We start from the raw sequence: 15789 nt of genomic DNA on the forward strand, positions 1-15789 counted from the left end.
TGCAAAGACATCCTGAAACACAGAAGCTGCATAGGTTAGGCAGCCAGGGGAGGCCAAGGGTATAGCTCTGAAATTTAGAGGATTGTTTCTATCTATGGCACGTTAGATAGTCACATGGCTATGAGACATGAATTTGGATGCCAAATGCATAACAAGTTTGAAGGCTGAGTGCCAAGTGACTTTAAACATCTGTGAAGTGAAAATATTCCTGAGCAGAGGCATGCTACTGTACTGAAAACAATTACTGTTACTGATCATTTTTCTGCTTTAGATAAAGTGCATCTCTTTTGACGGGAGCAGGTGTACTAATGGCTTTGTGAACGGTAACTAATCAAATCACAAATGGACACACCCTCCACACACACACAATTTTTTTTTGGCAAATCCATGCAAACAAAATCACAACTTCTTAGCATCTCAAAGGGAAAAGAAATTGTGATTTGTTACCAAGCAAGGATACATTTCACCTTCCCCCTTCTCCAAGACTCGTAGTAATCCAAAATCAAGTGAGCAGAGAAACATTGAAAATCTGCCCCTTTACCCCCTGCTTTTGGTATATTAATGACTACAAGATGTCGAATGCGTACTTGAGTTGTAAGAAGAACTGCTTCCCAGAGGGAAGGAGAAACTGGGAACAGACCCAGAGGAGCAATAAGTTAGTGGACAGGTCTAAAGAGCTCTCAATATCAGCACGTTCTCAAGCTTAGTAACAAAGCTCTGCATCAAAGTCAGCACGAGCACTTTGTCTCACTATGACTTCTAGAACATGACTTCTTTTTCACAAACAGGTATTTTTTTCTTCCATCAGAGTTTGTTGTACAATGCTAACAATTAGCACTCTCTCATTGCCTGTTTTGTCCTGGTCATAACATGTTCTAAAGAATCCGAAAGAAGGGACAAACGGGTATTTGAGGCTACGCATTAAACGTAGGTTCGTCTTTAAAGGGTCTGGGGTAGAACAGAAACATCCTGCTTTCAAAATGCTTATTTTGATTTTGAAGAGCCCTCTTGCCCAGGTGCCATTCTTTTCTTCCCTTACTTTTCTTTCAATTGTCTCGTTTTTCTCCACATATCCCTGATGCAGATTAGCACAGGCCTCCAAGCCCCAGGCATCAAAGGAATTAGGTCAGACCCAGAAGAAATCAGGTTGCAGGCGAAAAAAAAAATTTTTAATAAAATAGAAGCTATGCCAGCCTGGTACTTCTGTATTCCTTCAGGCAGACTAAGGAGCCCTGGCCTTAGATGTGACAGTATTAAGTAATAGGGATGTGGGGAGAAAAGCAGAATAGATGTTTGAGAGACCAAAGATTTTAATAGTATTAGCAACATGATGATATGCTGAATTTATTTAAAGCTGGTCTGTAGATACTGCTTGGGTAGGGTGGGTTCTCGGCCTCCAAACAATATTGGCAACTAAAAATAATTCCTGGAGAAATCTAGTGCAGTATCTGCTTTTCTATGGTTTGGGTTTGGAGGGGGGAAAAAAGCTATTTTGTATTTGTATTCCACCTGAGATCAGTGGTCTTTTAAAGCACATATGCTCTGTCTACAGGAAAGTCATTTTCTATTAGCATGTTTCATGCTTATTTACTCAAATAGCACTACGTTATCTGTTTTTGGGTTATTCTAAGGACAAAGGAGAGAGAGAGAGAGAGAGAGAGATTTTATTAGAAGATGTCCATGCTCAGTTCATTCTCTAGATGACCATTTTAGTTGCCATTATTACTGCCTCCAAAATGATTGGAGGAGTAATTCGAATTCAACCTATCACATTATCCAAGGGCATTCTATGAATAGCTGCAACCAGAGCAAGTTCTGGCAAAGCTGCAAAGGCGGCCTATCAAAGTCAGCAATAACATTCAAGAGTGTTTTCCAGAGTTAGTGAATGCAGATGAGAATATTTATATGTGATCTCTCAAACTATAGAAAGTATTTTGGGAGAGATATTTTTCACAATCCTTAGATGAGCTGTTATGTATTTGCTAAGCATTTTAAAGGGATTTGAGGAGGATGAAAGAAATCTTTGGGTGATGCTAGCCACACTTACACATGTTCTCCCATTTAGTCCTCCCGGACGCCCCCTGAGGGAGATATTAGTGTCTTCAGCATCTCCTCGTATGATGAGAAGATGAGGCATGAGCATTAAGCAACTTGTCCCCAACCCTAGAAGATAGTAGAGACAAAATTTGAACTCGTGGCATCCAAATGAAGCTCCAGTGCTTTCTCCATCTTGCTGCAAGCAGTTGCAAGTTTTTTCTAAAAAAAAAAAAAAAAAAAAAAAAAAAAAAAGGTAAAATCTCTTTGGACTGCTGAATGTAGTAAATCTCAGCATGCGAAAGCTTGTGAGAGCTCCCAGACGTAACTTCAAAAGATTTTTTAAGATACTATTGTCATTATCAGCACTATTATTATCAATAGGATGATTTTAACGAAGCAAAAGATTATCCTAACATATACTGAGAGATTATTTGATGGCAGATATGGGTTTTTTTTTTCTTGTATAAATTAATATTCACCATAAGGGATATGATATTATTATTATTCCCAATTTGAAGACAGAGCAACTGAGTCAAAGAGATGTTGAGTAACTTCCCCCAGGCCATCAGCTAGAAAGGAGAAGAGCCAGGATTTAGACCGAGGATGTCTGGTTCCAGAGACAGTGTAAATGAACACCGGGGCTATTGCCTCCTCGGGTCATTGTTAATTGAATCATTATATCCCATTGCAGGTAAAGGAGGGGAGTTTTGTTAAATGATTATGTTGAAAGTATAGATGAATACCAATTATTAAAAACACAGTTTATATATGCATGGCTTTTGTCTACAATTAACTTTCTTCTTCACTATCTACCTCATTCTCTTTACTTATCTTTTAAAATCCAGCTTTGGGGCGCCTGGGTGGCTCAGTTGGCTAAGTGTCTGCCTTCAGCTCAGGTCATGATCCCGGGGTCCTGGATCGAGCCCCATGTCAGGCTCCCTGATGAGCAGAGAGTCTGCTCCTCCCTCTTCCTCTGGCCCTCCCCGCCCTGCTCATTCTCTCCTCTCTCTCTCTCTCTCTCTCAAATAAATAAACAAAATCTTTTAAAATAAATAAATTAATTAATTAAATTAAATTAAATCCAGCTTTAACATCAGCTTCCCCGACCCATCAGTGTGATTTACAGGCCCCTCTCCTCAGAGTAGTGTCATAATAGCATCTGTCACACTGCACTTTTTCTCCAGCTGGACTCTAAGCATCTTGAGGGAAGGAACTCCGCCTTTTACATCTTTCATTCACTAGTAATAGTGCTTGTTATTTAGAAGGTCCCCAAGGCAGATTGGGTTGATGAATGAATGAAAAAATAAAATGATGTGTAAATACTTTGTGGTACAAATGTATGAGAGATGGATGCATAAGTGGAAATATCAAAAGAATAACTGACATATACATATAGGAAATACATGAATCAGTCCAACGTATGTGCAAACTTTGGACGATCAAGCTTCTTGGACATAATGTCTTTTTTTAAAAAACCAGATTCCTACCTTATCTTTAAATACCGTTCTTTTTCTAGTGTTTCCTTTTAGTAGTTATTAATTATGATTCAGCGATTTAGTGGTAAATTTGATGTTGGATATTTTCTCTACTTGTTTGTTAGATGCATGTCAAAGCTTTTGAGCAGGATTTCACTCCCTGAAGTCAGACATCCTGGATGCCTTTGGACAGAAGAGATGCATCCATCGCACTCTCTGGCTCCCTAGCTCCAGCCCCCTACTTCCCTCCACTGTTTGCCTGGCAGGTGCTACTTGAAGATTTGGCCTCTGTTACCCCTACTAGATTTTAGCAATGAAAATAGCATGAAATCCTAAACCAGCTGTCAAGTGTGACTCTTCCACTTCAGAACTGATATATCATCCTGGTCCTAACAAGGAATAAACCACATCATATTTCAATATTTTAATATTATGCCATTCTAAATGGCAGATTATATTCACCTACCTGTCAGAGCAAGGACAAAACAATATTATTTTCATTAACAACCACAATATTGTAAGAAAACATTAATTTCACCCCCAAAAAATGCAGAATGGGGATGCCGTTTTGATACCATTTATGAATAAAAGTCTCCGTTTAGAATACAATTACCAGAGAGAAATTTCTCCATGAAAGATTTGAGTTTATTTATAACCAGAGAAATATTATCCACTGCTTTGAGACCTGCATCGAACAATGACTAGTCAAAGCTTAAAAATATAAAGGCAAGTAAAGATTGGCCTTTTACATGAAGTCAATAGTTCCCTGATTTTAGTCAAGAAAGAGTTTACTGGATTTCCTTTTACACTATCAAACAGCTTTTCATTTTTTATCTGATAGACTAATTATTTTCCACGGTGGTATAATTTATCCCTTCAATTATTTCTTCAGATATTGATAGAGAGCCTACCCTTTGTCAGGCACTACAATGCGATGTATTTTCTGACTGGTGATTTAAATATCTTGTTTCTCTCTCAGTGTTTTTGCCCTCAATGGCCTAGTGTTTATGACTACACAAACTAGCCAGTCAAAATCTCCAAATAAAATAACTTTGGGGGCAAAATATACATGTGTGGGAGTTTATATTAATTAAGAGCAATAGCAGTCTCCAGCTTATATAATATTAAGCTATTAAAGATTTGAGTCAACAAAAGAATGCATGAATTCAAATCGTTGTTGGTTGCTACTGAGTGGCAAGAGGCATAACTGGAGTCTTGCCATCTTCTGGTTATGTAAATTAGAAAACATGCAAAATATGCATTTAATTCTTGTTTTAGCCAAATATCTGTTTATAAAATTTAGGCATTGCCACAGTATGGGAATGTGTGTGTGTGTATGGGAGGGGGGTGTCTGTGTGTATATAGATTTATATATTTTTATATGTGTATATATAAATATATTTCATATATTTATACTTTTATATTTATTTCTATATTTTATATATTTTTTAAACTATGACATTATACATTCGCAGTAGATGTGTACCAAAACCTGTGTGGGAAGCAAACAGCAAGAAAACAGAGCCACTAAATGTTAAGAAGTTTGTCCAAGTGGCCTGAAGACTGATGGATTCATATTCAAAAATCCTCACAATTTCTGAAGGCTACCAACCTAATCTTTTAAACCAGATTAAAAATTACAAGTTGGAAAATGTTTGTGGGTTATCAAAACATTCTTTATGTCTGGCCTGCTCTGTGCTGACTCATATTCTTGCAAGTCTCATGGGATGCTTCTTAAACACACTTCACCTTTCTTTCTTCAGTTTTAGGGTAGAAAGAGTCCCTTTAACTCCTGAAGACAGTAAATCACAGTTTGTGTGGTGGTTCTCAGAAGACACTTAAAGAACTGAATTGGATGCTCTACATAGCACCCTTGCCAAAAGAGTTCGGAAATGACTTCCAGCTTCCCACAGTAATAAAATGGCACTGTTTGGCATCTTTAAGGTAATAAAAGTGAATTTTTTCCATTCTAGTAAATGAGAAGAGAGGCCTGGTTGTTTTAAAAACTGATTAAAATTCATGTGTTTTCCTCAAATTATAGAGCATGATATGAGCACACTTACACGTGAACTTCAGACCACCTCAGAGCATTATTATATCCAGCTCTCTGAGGGAAACAGGATGTGCCAGTGGGTCAGTGGAAGGGAGCCTGGGAAGGACCCATCAGGTGCTGTGAATACTGAGGCCCTGGTTCAATAGGTGGCACTCTTCCCTCTGAGTCCGTGGTGAATGCATCCGAAGTGTGCTCTTTGGCGGATATTATTTGGCTTGAAGGAAACATTGTGGAAGTTCCTAAGTGTTTCTGGCACTGTTAAACAGCTGCTGAGTCTAATCACAGACTCTGGCTGTATTTTGGTGATGGGAAAAGCTCTAGAAAACAGGTTTCGCGTCTTTAAGAAAGAGGCTCATGCAAGGCATTATCGTCATTTGTGTACAAGACATTTTAAATTCAGTTGCCCTCTCCCCACGTTTCAAAGGAAAATCTTTTGTCATTCCTTTGACTCATAGAGTCTAGGAGGAAGTCTGATCATCTTCCATTTCCCATCTGGGTATTCATAAGGCACCTGCATCTCTGGGATTTCTCCTAGACTACACAATGTAACCAAGTGACAACAAACATTGTGTAAAGGAAGACCACCCTTCAGAAAAGGCCCTGAATGTTAGGAGGTTGCCAGCCAAAGGCATGCGATATAGCTTTCTCTCCTCAGGCCTCATTTCAACTGTTCCAGAAGTAGGAATTATCAGTGTGCAGGCCAGAAAAGACAAGACTGATACTTTTTTACGTGTAGGCCAGCCCACATTCGTCTTTGTTTAATATGCTGCAATTATGAGGCTATTACAAACAAATTAGTAGTATCAGCGAAGAATTTTTAATGACTTACTGATCTCAATTATTGCCAAATACCTTCATCTAACCGTCACATTCTTAATTAAGAGACACCAGTGTGTGTGTTTATATAATCTCTTTGTTAAAATTATGCAATAGTGGTCTCAGCAGTTAGGGGACGGTCCACTCATTAAGTAGACACAACCATCAAAGAGGTTAAGCAGGTATTACAAAAGAAGCAGGATGTAGACACACCCAGTGTAACAATAGTGGGGAAGGCCACATCCCCAGGAAAGATACGGTAAGAGGAAGGGGAAATATCACTGCAACTCTTAATGATCGTCTGTAAACACTTGAGTTCGTGTGCATTAAGCCAATGACGGCTCACTCCAACAAAGACAGAATTAGATGTACATGCTGATGTCTTTTGCTCACAAATACTCCCAATGATTATGACCCAAATCAGAGCATCCGACTTCAATGGGTAACCATCTGTGATAAAACGGGGAATGTTTCCTTCGGGGCGAGCCCAGAAATACCAACAGAGACAGTGTTTCTGTAGCTAGTTCTTGATTTTCACCTTCAAGTAAGTATTTACCTACTAAAGTATGGGGTCTCCAAGCAGACTCGTCGCAGAGGTTTAAAAAAGAAAAGAGTAGCCCCCGATCCACCTCTAATGATCCACAAAATACGGCACTTGTTTATAGATCCATATTTACCCTTATCCCTCTTATGTGATTTAGTCATTCCTCTCAATATTTTGAGCTACGAGCCTTTCATCGCCAGGGAACATATTTAACTATGCACAGAATGGTCAGTAGCCAATGAGTAAGTGTTTGCTAAATAAGTAAATGAGTAAACATGTAAAAGTGAATTTCTCATTTTTCTTGTTGCTGAAATGGAAGCAATCTTACTTGCAGCAACCATGTAAGGGTAAGAACATTCATGTTCTTGATTTTTTTTTTAAGTGTAATAAAGTTTTCCCTAAATGTAGCAACTGCACTGTGCTATCCTAAACAATCTTCCCGCTTAAGAATACTAAGAGTTCAAAAAAAAAAAAAAAAAATAGTAGCTAGCAATTTCAACATCTCTATCTCTATGTTAACAGGAACTTTCTAAAGAGTTTCTGATTATATCTAGCTTGTCTCCTCATTCCTCACTTATTACATCCTCTGTGATTTAAATTATCTGTCTTCGGAATTCCAAATATTATTATATACCTATAGTAGATAAAATAGTCTCCTTTAAACATGTCTAATTGTTTTTCTAACATTTATTTTGTATTCATGGATAAAATTGCATTTGTCCATTCATTTCACACATATTGGTTGAACGTCTACCATGTGCAAGATGAGCAAGCGTCTACCATGAGCGTCTACCATGAGCAAGATAACCAACCAAAATTCCAGGATGAGACAGAAAATGTTCCATTTCTCTTATTCCACTTGTTTCAGAGTTCACCTAATCCCACTGGTTTACTTCAATTTGGCCAGTGATCCTAAGTGATCATACAGGCTAAAGACGGGCTTTTATGAGAGTGATTTGGAAAGTTTTCTGTACCTAGGAACCATCTGTGACTATGTATGTAGTAAGACAGGTTCTGAATTTCATTCCCCTGGAATCAGGCTCAGTAGATTTGGCATAGAGCCCAGAAATCTGTGGCATTTCTCTCAAGTGTCCCAGGTAATTCTCAGGCAAGTGGTCTTTAGAACATGCATTAAGATTCACTGTTTTAAGAATTAAAGAAATTTTTTTTCTTTCTATGCCTTACTTTATTCTAGATACAACATGTATCTTCTCTTACATCCTCCTACTTTCCCTATAAAACACAATTTAAATGCTCCTGAAATGTGTTTTATAATTACAGGAGAATCTGTTGTGGCCCATGAGGATTACTGTAGTATTTTTTTGTCCCTCTAAAAAGAATAGGGATTAATGAGGAGTATTAAATATAATTCTTTTAAAAACTCACATTTTCATAAGAAAAATACTCTAATTGCCATCATTCAATTCTAAATTGATAATTCATTATGAGGGGAATCATGGATATTTTTTTGGTCGTTAACCTTGACTATCATTTTACAAAATAATTTTCAGAAGTTTCCACGAGGTACTTTTCATTATTTTTTTAAAGATTTTATTTGTTTATTCATGAGAGACGCACAAAGAGAGGCAGAGACATAGGCAGAGGGAGAAACAGGCTCCCTGTGGGGAGCCCAATGCAGGGCTCCATCCCAGGACCCTGGGATCATGACCTGAGCCAAAGGCAGATGCTCAACCACTGAGCCACCCAGGCATCCCTAGGTACTTTCCTTTAAGGCTTTCTTTTGTAATTTTCCCTTAAAATATTCCATTGGGTCCTGATATGAATTTTTCCTAGTTCCTTTGGAGACAATAAGAGAAGTAAGATCTATTTTCCTTCTTACGTCAATGATGCCTTACTTCAAACCCTTTGAATGGATTATTTTTCTCTACAGGTCCTTTGGTGATATGCATCATGTCATGGGTTGTGAGCAGAATGACAGTATTGAAGGTCAGAGTAGATAGAAAATCTGTGACCAGCCCCTACTTCTTGAATTAGTGTCTACCACTTTTCCTTAAATACGTTGGCTTATTATTTCATAATTTGGGTTCCAGACATGGTTTTCTTGCTACTAACGTTGATAGGTCATTTCGTTAAGAAAATCTGATATATTTCTAACCTCTTCTAATTTGTATGTTGTCATTGTGTGATCTGGTGCCTTTTTATTTTTTTTAATTCTAGTTTAATTAACACACAGTGTTATATTAGCTTCAGGTGTACAAAATAGTGATTCAACAATTCTGTACATCATTCAGTACTCATCACAATCAGTGCAGCCTTAATCCCCTTCACCTTTTTGATGCATATCCCCACCCACCCACCCCCTCTGGTAACCAGCAGCCGTTTGTTCTTTGTAGTTAAGAGTCTGTTTTTCTAAAAAAAAAAAAAAAAAAAAAAAAAAAACAGAGTCTGTTTTTCTGTTTTTCCTTCTTGCAACTTTTTTTTTTTTAGATAAATCAATAATCCCCAAGCCGCATTAGGAGATTTCAGTTGCTATCAGCCCCAACGGCCACTTCCCGTCAAACATGGCACCATTTAGACACTTTCTTTGCATTACAATACCATGTTTACTCATTTTTTCTTCCCTTATTTAAAAAAAAAAAAAAAACTTGTTTTTAAGAGGCTCACTTGGAAACAGCTCATAGGAATAGACAATTTTGAAATGTTCAGTTTCTTTAAGTGCTCTATGCACATTCACCTGAATAATCCAACTCACTAGAGATTAAAATCTGTTCTAGCTATTTGCGAAAACATAGTGTCCAACACCTAGTTAGCCAACAAATATGTTAGGTAGGGCTAATCAAAATAAAATGAACCATAACATCTTGCCCTCTAAAAACAAACAAAAAAATGGATTTTTATTTTGAAAATTTAAAAGACTAAATAAATTTGAAACGCTGTTTTAAAATATATATTTCCACATGATAATATGCCCTTGGGCCTGGAAACAATTACAATAAAATTTTGTGGAGAAAACCCCCCACTGTTTTTGTGGTGGCATTTCTGCCATGGTTCCAATTAGAACTCCTATAAATCTTGGAATTGAGCAAATAGGGAAATAAAAATCTCATAAAATACCTGTCTGTATTCAAGCCGAAAAAATGAATTTGGATAGGATTCCAAATCAAACTTTCTAACTTGTTGAAGTTGATACATTTATACCTGTTTTCCAATTTGTGGCAACTTACCTAAACAGTTCCAAGTTAAAATAGAATGTAGACTTTGATCATTCCTTTTTAAAAGAAATCATACCTTTGGCCCAATTCCCTACACTAACGTATCCACTTCCCCACACGGGGTTCTGTTGGAAGCTACAAATAAATAAACAATTGAAATATTCTCTCCACAAATCATGGTGAGGCTGAGAATCAGGAATCCTGTGCACTGGGGACCAGTAGCAGCCCAGGCAGTGGGATTTTGCCTTAAAAGGGGACAAAGAAACCTTCTCTCAACAACTTTACAATGATTAAACGTAAGGTAGAGCACATTTACATTTTTTTGACTGTTTCCTTTCAGCAACCTCATACAGAAAGTCTTCTTTATCTTGTTAAATGTCATAATCGCATGATTATAAATGCTATGCCAATTATTAAATGCTCGCTGAATGACGAATCCAAAATATTTAGCAGCATCAAACTTTTGGGAAATGTAGGAATCTCTCTAGGACAGTATTTTCAAATGATGCATAGAGGTAAATTAAAATGTTTTTTGAACCATGGGCACAGCTTTAAAAAAAAAAAAATCTTCAAAGATCCCTTGAGGAGATGCCTGACTCTCACTTTCTGGTTGAAAAATGCGGCCAAGAGGTAGAGAGAACCCATCCGGCAGTTTCAGTACATCTAACCCCACCAGAGATGACACCGCTAACGTACATTTCTCACAGTGAAAGCATCTCATGGTGAAGGGTCTACCTGCCTTCATTGTCTTCTAGGAATATGTTCTTGGAAAAAAAAAAACATTTTCCATCCACCCTAAGCAGTTGTGGAAGGAGATATAAAGTCATGACTACGCAACGGTTGTTGGCCAGTAGGCCTGTAATTGTGATGAAAGTTCATGATCCTTTTGTGGTTGTTGTTGCTGTTGTTGTTGTAAATCCTAATTTACAGATATTTGGATTATGCACAGACAAGGAAAGCAAAACGAAAGAAAGGGGGGGCGGGGAGAGAGGCAACCAAGCCTATAATCTGCTTGTTAATCACTTACCAATGATGCCAAAGTGAAAACAGATGATTAAGTTAGATAATGCTTTGGATAGGAAAAATGTATTTAAGCACTCTATTTGAAAACATTAATGCTATAATTCTCAGCAGCATATTAGATATCATCCTTCCTCCAAAAGACTTCAATCTCATTAGATGTCTCTTATACTTCAGTTTTTGTGAAAGCCTTTTTGTTGTTGTGAAGTATTTTGTCTCTCCGTCATCTCTCGACAATCCATCCGCTCATCTGAATATCTGGATCTCTATATTTATCTAGATACCTTCTAAAATCAGAGGAAAGAAGCCTTTTCAAATACTTTACCAAACATTCCCCACACTAATAAAAGCAGGTCAAAATGATAAGAAAATGAGTCGTTCACCTTCCAGGTTTGCAACAGGGGACACCTCCACCCTTAGTAATTGATTTCAACTCAGCACGAGTTTCCATGTGTTTTCTCAGCGTTCTTCTGCTTTAGGAGATAAAGCGCAGGGTTCTGTCCTCCAACACTGCCGTGATGTTAACACAAGGAGTTTTGTTTTGGGAATCTTTATCCGGCATAATTATACATTCTGTCCAGGACTCCATTGACGGGAAGCAAACTATTTCTCTCCTTCAGTTGTCGTGCTGGGTGGAAAGGCCAGCTGGGTCCAGGAGCTAAAGCTGCAAAAGAAGCTCTCCCAGGTCGCGGGTGGGAAGTTCAGTATTATTGCATCCCTAATAGCAGCTGCTTCTGTTTGAACTCAGGGTTATGAAAGATGAACTACATTAAATGGTAAATCATTAAATATCAGCTCAGTAAAAGCACGGTGGTGTGTTCCCTGCCTAAATCACCAGCATTCGTCTTCTCACACGCAAAGAGTTGCTCTTTTACAATCATGCAACGAAACCCTGACAGAAGGGCCAAGGCTGAAACCACACGAAAAACCTCAAATAGCATCTTTTGAGTTTTCGGTTGACGAGTCCACGATCATCATCAGCAAATAGTCAGCTGTGGAACCATGGCACAGCATTGCATTTAACACAGCTATAAAATATTTAGGAATGCATAATCCCTTTAGAGCCTCATTTTTTTTCCCTCCTAGTATGTGTTTATTCTTCAAGAAAAGGAAAACAACTGTTTAAATTATGTCCACCTAATACCTTAGATTTACTGCAAAGCCTACAATTTGCTGGTTTCCTTTTACTATTGATCCTCCCTTTACTTACGGGGATGTGAACATCATAACTAGAGATAGAGCTCCTACTTATTCAAAATTAAAACTGTACAATAAGAAATACCATAAAGTAAGGCTTCAGGACTGTTACAAAAATTAGACCCCTCTCCCCTGCTTGAATTAGGCAGCAGGATAATCGCAAAGGGCAATTATAGCTGTAATATTCCGCGCTCGCTGCATGGCTCAGCTTTATGGTAGTTCGCTCACGACTGCAAGCAGGGTCAGAAGACAGTGGCCCTTCTTTATTTTTATGCTGCATGTGCTTTCATGGTGCTTTGCTCCACCGTGGATTCGTCTTATCCACACGAGTGTTGGAGCTGTCATTACGGTGTCATGCTAGATGCCAGCGTCATGGCAAGATTCTGGAGGTAACCACAGAGCATCTCAACGACATATTCTTTTCACCTCCCCTGAATATGCAGTCTACCAATCATTTTTATGATATGCTTATTTTGAAAATGTATCCTGTCATGTCATTCCCACACTTGTCTCTGCTGGAAACGTATTACTTTCCACCGGTGGTAGAAAGAGGGTCTCTAAAATGTTCTCAGTAGTGATACTTAAAGACGCATTTCACTCAACAGATGAAAGGAAGAATTTTCTTTCAGTTCTATTAAAAGATGTCATAAAATTATCTTTGTATCCGTTATAGAACAGATGAAATTCTGAGCAGAGAAAATTGTCCACTCACACTCTACTTATTTTTAAAAATACCTGAAAGTTTAAAAGAGCACACATTTTTTAAAGATAATAATAATAATTATAAAAGAACACGCATTTTTATGTCCATCAAACTTATTTTTTATAGGCATTGTATTATTTTAAAAGTTACAAAGGTGTATTTCATTATAAAACACATCTATTTTTTTCATTGCTCTAGTAAATGGCGTGTACATCCACTAAGAATATCATGGAATAGCTTATATGCACAACGTATTATTTTAGTGAATTGTTTAGTGAAGAAACAATTATACTCTCAGTAGCAAATTCTGAGGCCTTGGAAGATCATCTTACCATGGGGCCCTAGGAAAATATTTGTCAGCCATTCACCACCATTTTCTCATTAGTACAGTGGCAATAATAATAATACCAATCTCACATATTTGTGAGAATAAGACAATAAAATGGAATAAGTGCTTATCATAATACCGGGCACATATTAACCTCTTAGAATAAGTGAAATGATTGGTTTTGTTCCAAAACACATATAATGTGTTTCAAAACTTTACTATGCAGTGTACCATGTTTCCTACAGCTTCTGTTCATTCCCTGCTCTGCTTCACATTCACCAAAAACTCCTTTTTATAGCTTCTCATTCCACATGTTTTATCCACTGGAAATCTTTCAAAGACCAACCAGCGAGACCGACTTGCAAATATATTAACAGAAAACGTATATGGCATGTGGTTACCTCTTTGGGGACATAAATAGACAAACAGAAAATGTCACTAATGTCGCAGTGTCATGTTTTAGAAGAAATATAAATCTCCATGAACTGCTGGACATGATCTTGCTAACACAAAAAAGAAAAGACAACAATTTTGACGAAATTAAGCTTAACCCCGTGGGACATGGTTATCCTCATGTTAGCTGCTTTTAAGACTTTTTTGGCCTACACCCACATTCAGGTCAAACTAAAGATAGTCGAATATTATTTAGTAGCATGGATCGAGGCCCAGGCAGGCATGCCTAGGACATTGTCTAGAGCACAGGAGCAGAACGTAGGCCTCTTACTCGATACTGTCTTGTCATTGTGTTAAAATAAATACATCCAGGCAACCCGGATTGCCCACTGAACAGAAATGAGGCCCTAGAACCTGGAAGTTTGTGTACCTGAGAGGAAGAAGCATGGGTCGGTCATAATTTATTTATTTATTATTATTATTTTTTATTTGTTCATGAGACAGAGAGAGAGAGAGGCAGAGACAAAGGCAAAGGGAGAAGTAGGCTCCAAGCAAGGAGCCCAATGTGAGTCTCGATCCTGGGACTCCGGGATCCTGTCCTTAGCCAAAGGCAGACACTCAACCGCTGAGCCACCCAGGCATCCCGGTCATAATTTATAACAGAATCCGTAACTCAGATTCTGGCTCCTGAATAACCTAGCACAAGCACGAGAATCGTTCAGTGCAGTGTTTCGCATCTTTGTCAATCAACTTCCTCTTCTTTTCCTGTCCCCATAATAATGTTCTACACGTATATATGTGCTGTAAAAATAGCAAAGAGCGAAGCTTTACGTATTGCATGGTAAAATGCTACCTGAAATGCAAAAAAGAAACCACTTAATTAATTCTTAAACCACTTAGACTAATTTCATCAGAGATTAAGTCATTCAACAAGTCATGTCATTACTGACGCCAAGGTTAAATCGCTCTTTCTTAAAAAAACATAAGACCAATCTTGAAAGAGCTTTACAAAAAATGAAAGAACCGATTGATCTCGCCTCACCGTCCTCCGGAAAGGAAAGTGGTATCTCGCTACCCAATGTTTCGGGCTCTCTCTGTAGTTGCTTGCTCTTATCTGTCCTGCTTACGAAGTTTCCAAGGTCGACCCATTTCAGTATGATAGTGCACATTTGACTTCGCAAGGACTCCTCGATTTCTTCTCATTTTTTGGAGGAAGATGAATTTTGTCACTGACCATTCCAAACACACGTTGCTTAAAAGGAGTCAGTTGCACCCCAGCACTTACGGAAATCCCGAGCTCGGGTGGCAGGGAGCACCCAAGAATGGATGAGGCGTCAACCCCACAACTGCCACCTGTTGCGTGCTTTCCCGACAGCTGTATCCCTTGACCATCACAAATGTAGATAATCACAAGAGGCACGGAGGAAGTGCGTAGCAGTCAGACTCAGAGGAAGATTCCATGTTCATCTGCGAAACAGCATTGCTTCTAATTGCCCCATAATGATTTTCTAACAGACACAATGGTATGTAGTGCAGTCTTCGAGGTGATTTAAAGCGCACAATAAACCACAGTGCAGCTGAAAAACCAATTGAGACTTATTAGTGCCAGGAAGGTTTTTGTCCTACGTGAATACTTAAGAGCATTCTCACCAGCTACTCGGTCCACAATCCACTTTTACCAAAAATAACTGCCTCTGTCATTGTGCCGGGGCAGTTCTGAAACGTAAATGGACCTTTTTTATTTCGAATTTCTGTGAAATTAAGCTTCGGTTTTACTTTTAATCTTTGAGATATACAATCCTAAAATAAGTTCATTGGTGAGGTGATGGCCCCAAACCTCATTTCTCTGATTTTTCCTTAAAAACCATGTAATGTTTTTATTCTTACCCTTCAGTGTAAGTGTCCAGCTGTCATCAGTCTTTGCTTCTCCCCAAACATTCTTTGACACGGCAGTTGGGGAGGTCTGGAGACATGGAATTGGCTGGCCAGACCCTGCAATCCTTGGCTTCTTAATGGATAACGACACTAGAAGCTACCTCTATTTGAGGCC

At 38.3% G+C, this 15789-nt stretch overlaps 1 protein-coding gene across 31 annotated transcripts in view; it reads left to right on the forward strand.

Moving 5' to 3' along the window:
* The window catches only part of ADGRL2 (adhesion G protein-coupled receptor L2), a 619232-nt gene that overhangs the window by 92279 nt on the left and 511164 nt on the right, over positions 1–15789 (forward strand). For all 31 annotated transcript variants that reach the window (XM_077905190.1, XM_077905191.1, XM_077905195.1 and 28 more), the window contains exon 2: positions 5276–5456. The gene's annotated coding sequence lies outside the window, so the exon portion shown is untranslated. The remainder of the gene's footprint in view (positions 1–5275; positions 5457–15789) is intronic.

Source organism: Canis aureus, chromosome 8 (assembly GCF_053574225.1).
Source record: "Canis aureus isolate CA01 chromosome 8, VMU_Caureus_v.1.0, whole genome shotgun sequence".
In the NCBI taxonomy this organism is placed as follows: domain Eukaryota; kingdom Metazoa; phylum Chordata; class Mammalia; order Carnivora; family Canidae; genus Canis; species Canis aureus.